The 6,369-nt window shown below is 33.4% G+C and overlaps 1 pseudogene; it reads right to left on the reverse strand.

Moving 5' to 3' along the window:
* Window positions 1-1,773: 1,773 nt before the first annotated feature.
* LOC137822236 (EIN3-binding F-box protein 1-like) lies at window positions 1,774-5,440 on the reverse strand (annotated as a pseudogene).
* Window positions 5,441-6,369: the final 929 nt, after the last annotated feature.

Here is a 6,369-nt window from a genome sequence, read left to right on the forward strand (position 1 = left end):
ATATATGTAGATAATAGTGGGCAAAAACAAATTCACTATCTGATTAGCAAAATTTATTTAAAAACAAATAAACCATATATTTAAATATATGGTTTCTTGACTTCTCTTTTATGAATTTTGTAAATAGTAAAAGTTATATGGATAATTTTCAAGTAAAGGTATCCACAATAAAAAGTAATATTCCATTTTGTTCTCGTTCATTTAAATATTCCATTTTATAAATTATCTGTTTTTAGGAAAAAATGTCATTAGTATACATATATATATATAGATAGATAAAATGATGATTATTTACTCTACTTACAGTACTGAGGATAAGTTGATGTAATTTTTAGTTTGAAATTAGTTTTTGTTGATACAAAAGAATAAAGAATAAAACCTAATTTTTAAAATTAAAATTTTACATCCGATCTAATTGTGATCCATACAGAAAGAGTACTATATGTATTATTGAATATTTGATTAATTACATAATTACATGTGTTCTTCAATTTATTATACTAACAATTACGTATGAAATCAAAAGATGTTTTACTTTCATTATTTTTAAATTAACATTTATTTTTTGTGTAATAAAAGAATGTAAGTGGAATATGAAATTTTGGTTTGGGGTGTCTTTAAAATGCAGAAGACCAACTTTCGTTCTTGTTTTTTCCTACTCATAATTTTCTCAATTTCCATAACCCTCTTTTTTTCACGCATTTAGATAAATGGTTCAGTTAGTTCAACACTATACTAGAGACATGAAGAACAGATTTATAGTAAATTAACAAAGGAAAGCACTTATTTACAACACAAAATAAATAGATAGAAAAGTGACTATATATGTATTTATATATGCACTGATCAGTGCTACACAACAAATGCCTTCAATGTATATTAATCTCCCAATGGAGCACACAAAATATAAAACATATATTGGTTTCGCAACCATTCTAATATAACACACTCAAGACCTAAATAATAATATTATTCACCAAAGCATAACGGAAACAACATAAGCAAATGTAGTAGTACTACTCAGTTGTTGAAGATTACCATATAGATGAAAATGATTATAAGAACCACTGGAAAACAAATAAGCAAGGGAATTCCTGGTGGTGAAGGATTACCCATGAGAAGTGGACCAATCAGCATAATGGCTACAATGATACCAAACACGAGCATGGAACCCCATACTTCAGGTTGCGTCATTTCTCAAAGAAGGTTGATGATGTATGCAGTGTGTAGTGGTGCAATGGTGTATGCAGTGTGTTATGGCCTATATATATAGAGAGTTTTGATTGGCGAAAAGATGCAACGATTGATTGGTGTACACTAAAAACTGTTATAAAGAGAAATCTCATTTATAGGTACAAATCATAAATTAAATAATTGTAGAAACAGGTAAGGTATAAATCTGCATTAAACATACCAATTTATCATAAAATTTTCCATATGAAATAAAGAAAAAAAAAAGGGTTATAAGGTTCAGACACTCCTCTAAAATTATGTGTACGGACACATGTATCAGGCGACACTCGTACAACACGTATCGGTGAAATGTTCAATTCAAAAAACATTTGTTGGATTTTTGATAATCCTAACACAATTTAAAAAAATGAGAAACATTAATTTTTTAAAAACTTAAACTTGTAGTATAAATTTTAGTATGATTATAAAAATAAGGAAAAAATCATTTTGAACCAATCATGAAAAATATATTTCTGCTGAAACATATTTATGTATATAAATCTTTATTATGATACTAAGAAACAAAGATAAAGGACATACTCAAACATATTTATGTACATAAATCTTTATTATCAAGTTAAGAAACAAAGATAAAGGACAGACATGGTGGCAAAACTGATACAAAGCATGGCTAAAAACATCACGTGCTCTCATCCATGGAATGAATGCCAAAAAGCTTTCAACAGATTTCCAATTAAAGGAAACCTGGAAAAAAAATGAGGTTGAAATATAACTGTATCTCTGGAAAAGGAGAACCGAGTAGTGGGATTGACCCAGTTTTTTCAATGCAGGCATGCTCTTGTCTGAAACCGATATACATCCTGCCAAAGAAAGTATCTCCAAGCTGCAAGAGCTGCAATACCGGTATCAGTGATTGCACACTTGGAAACATCAAGATCAGACAGCATCGGACAATTGCCTGCAATTGCCATCGTGCTAGCATCGGTGACTCTTGTACAACCATCAAGGCATAGCACCTGACGAGTACATCCATGTGAATTCACAATAGGCAAAACTACTTTGTCCGTCACATTTATACATCCCCTTAGATTAACTGTTGTCAGACCAGTTTCAGAACACTCCAGCAGTGGAAGAAACCCTGCGTCTGTTACTCTCTGAAGTCCACTCAATTCAACATGCCTAAGCTGAGGACACAGTTTTCCAAGTAAAGCAAGATTAGCATCGCCAAATCCAGGGCAGTCACGGATTGTTAAAGACCAAAATGATTCACAAGGAGACATTGCTGGCAAATCAGCGTTCAGATCTTTGATCCCATAGCAGCTAATCAGAGTAAGAACCTTCAGTTTGGCAGCACAGTGAAAAAAGACGCCAAAAAGCCCAATTTGGGTAATTCTGTGGCATTCTTGCAATTGTAGGCTCTCAATTGATAGAGAAGCCCTGGTAAATGAAACCAACCCCTTGTCTGACAGAAATGCACACTTACGAAGCTGGAAGTTTTTCACATTTGGACAACCCTTTCCAATAGCTTCGATCCCTGTGTCTGTCAATCCTTGGCAGCCTTCGATTGTGATTGAATTCAGTTTCTGCAGTCCACGGCTATTACCCATAACCCAGAACCCTTTCTCGCTGACATTTGGGAGGCAACTTAGGACAAGATCGGTAACTTGAAAGCCATAATGCCCAATCGTTGCTAGAGAGAGATCAGACACCATCAACGACTCAAGCTTCATCTTTGATAGAACATAAGAAGTTGAAGTCAAAAGGCCACAAACTCCCTGATCACCAACTCCGGAGCAACCCTTGATCGATATAGACCTTAGATTGGGACCCAACTTCCCAATAGCTTGTAGACCTATGTTACCAATGTTGGGACATGACTCAATTGACAACTCACCCAGATTTGGACACTTCTTCGAGACTGCAATTAAAGTCTTGTCAGAAATATTGGGACACTTGCAAAGGTCAAGCTTCTCTAACTTACGACACCCGCTAGCAATCTCAATTAGGCCTTCATCATCAATAGTAGCAACATCAAACACAGAGAAAACCTTTAGAGAAGGGCATCCATGAGCAATGGCCTTGAGACCTACGTTAGTCACCCCACGACCTGAATTGCATCCACGAATAGTAAGCTTCCCCAGACCTCCTCGAGAGGCTGTTCCAACAGCAATGGCAGCAAGTCTAACATCTGTTGCCTTCTTTCCCTCCAAGCTTCGGGATAGAAGATATCCTTCGTTGCTAAATCCCTGATCATCATCACCACCCACATTATAATCTCCTGTACTTCCATTGCTGCATATTTCATTCTTACAAATACTGCTTAAAAGCATAAGCCAGCGCTTGGATACAGAAGCACAGACACTCCTATCTTGGCCAGCAGGCAACCTTCTAAGGATCTCAAAGAGGCATTCATCTGGCAAAGATTCAATAGATATCTCCTGCTTCTGCTCATCAAACCATTCTCGATTGATATCAAATGAAACACTGACGCGAGATCTCTTCTGAAGAGAAAAGTAATCAACTGAACGGCCAAGAGACAAAAAGAGACATGGTTCCTTGGGGTTAGGATATATACGACCCCCAGGACAAAAATCATCATTTCCTGAAGAAAAAAAAAATTACAGCCAAGGTGAAGATCGCAACAAAATTACGCATAAAACACTCCAAGGAAACGTAAATTTCCACACAATTAAAACTATAGAAAGCATATGTTATATGAGCGACAGTTTTGAACATACAAAAGAAACCAGATATATTCGTGAAGCATCTAAAGGCAGCAGCTGCCTCAGGTCAACTCCGAAATATTTGCAGAACTAATAAGATTAACCACTCAACAGTTGAACCTTCTGCCAAGTGATCTCAAGAACAAGATCCAAAGACTATTACCAACAAAATTCACCTTTGTACACAAGATTAACTGCTCAAAAGTTGAAACTTACTACTATATGATTAAAAAAAGGATCCAATTATTTTCACGGAATACCAAAAACTGCTAAAAAAAAACCCATTTGGCCAATCCAAACTAAAATTATCTCACTATCTAATAAAAAAACTCCGAATCTCTTCCCATCTCTCATCAGATCTACCAACAAAGACAAAGATTCATCACTTATAATGCTTTGTTTGAATTGAGGAGGAGATCTTGGAGTGAGAAAAAAAATGAATTTGTGAAGATTAAGGAGTGAGAATGTTTGAATTGATGAATAATGAAGTGAATATAGTTTATTGAGATTACTAGTGATGTGATAAGAGAGAATTTAAAAATTATTTTAAAAATGTAAAATATAAGTTTATAAATTTATTATTGTTATTAAAAAATATTTGAATAATAAATTATGTAGATTTGAATTAATTAAATTTTTGTAATATATAATATTTATAATTACTTGTATTTTTAATAAAAAAAATTAAAAATGTTATTGATATTATAATTTTATTTTATTATTTATTGTTATTAATAGTATAATTAAATATTTTTAAAATTATTTAATAAATTTATGTATTATTTAATTTTTTTATATTGTATATTTATACTTATATAATTTATATTTATATATGAAAAGGATTCTAATTTTTTACTACTGATTCAACCCTTCTTTATTTTATCACATCTTATTAGTAAAAATAAAATATTTTATTTTATCATTCATATGAATTATTTAAAAAGTAAAATTATTTTTTATTTTTTAAAATTATTTTTTAATATTTTAAATTAATATTATAAGATACCAACTAAGTCCTTCACTCTTCCCTTCCTTAATTTAAGAAAAAAAAACATAAATAAAAGAAAACCATACTCTCACAGTCACTTCTCTATTTCCCCTACAACAGAAGAAGAAGGAAATGCGGCGCTGAAACAACAGAAAAAGCATCTGCTCCCTCCTCTCTCCTCCCTCCTTGTATATGGAAACTAACAAAGCATTAAAACCCAAATAATAATCTTTGACCAACAAAAAAGAAAAGAAACATTTAAGGCAACCTCTGAAAAATAATCACAAACACAACAGCCAGACCCATGAATTGAATCGGGTAAAACATGCGATCAAACAAAAAGCTACCTGAAAAGCTGAAGACTTGAGACATGGGCACAGTTCAAACAAGCCCGGGAGGTGAAATCTGGTATGTTCCACACAAAAGAAGGGTTGAACGATGATAGCGTAGAAGAAAAAGGCAACATGAGGGAGAAAAGGAGGGAGAAGATGGAAACCCTATGAGATAGGGCAAAAAAAGAGAGAGAAAGTGAGGGAAAGAGAAATGAGGGGCTTGGGTTGGGCAAAGAGAGGCTTTTATTGAAAGTGGAAACAATCAGATTCGGATGCAATGAATGCGAACGTTCCCAAGTGCAATGTATCTGAACACACAAAGTGGGGTTTCTTTTCTTTGTATTACTCTTCCACCAAATCAATACCAGAAACCACACACACTGCTTTCTTCTTTCTATATCTGCTCAACTGCCAAAGTAACTGGAACTTCAAGATACCCTTTCACTAAAACTTAGACCCAAACAACACGCACACAACATGGCTCATATACGTGAAATTTTGGGTAAACACCACTGGACAGACTCGTTACGTTACGTTACATACTGCTGCAAAGAAAGAAACAAAGACAAAGGACACAGATGGTGGCAAAACCGATACAAAGCATAGCTAAAAACATCAGGTGCCAACACCACAAAGGAATATACCTAAAACTCCAGAACCCCGTAACTATTGCTCACAGGGATAGACAGTCTTTAAAAGTGGCATCTCATAATGCCAAAAAGCTTTCAACAGATTTCCAATTAAAGGAAACCTGGAAAAAAAATGAGGTTTAAATATAACTGTTATGAAACCTTTCTCATGAGTCAGGCAGGGCTTTGGCAATGGCAGTCCATTGCACAGGTCTGTCATCACAATCCTTTTCCCTTTAGGGGGTTTAGGGTTCTTTTGTGGGTGATTATATTTTTACACCCGCTCCAGTCTCCAGTTTTCAGTTTACACGTACACTAAAATATTAATATTTATAATAAAAAAAAATAAAAATAAGAAAATATCTTTAATGTAATATTAAATAAAATATAAGATGTTAAAATAATTTTTAAAATTAAAAAAATAAAAAATAATTAAAATATTAATATTTAGTGGGATGTAAAGTAGAGCAATGAGTGTTAAACCATCATTTTTCTTGTTTTTT

Source organism: Phaseolus vulgaris, chromosome 9 (genome assembly GCF_000499845.2).
Source record: "Phaseolus vulgaris cultivar G19833 chromosome 9, P. vulgaris v2.0, whole genome shotgun sequence".
Taxonomy (NCBI): domain Eukaryota; kingdom Viridiplantae; phylum Streptophyta; class Magnoliopsida; order Fabales; family Fabaceae; genus Phaseolus; species Phaseolus vulgaris.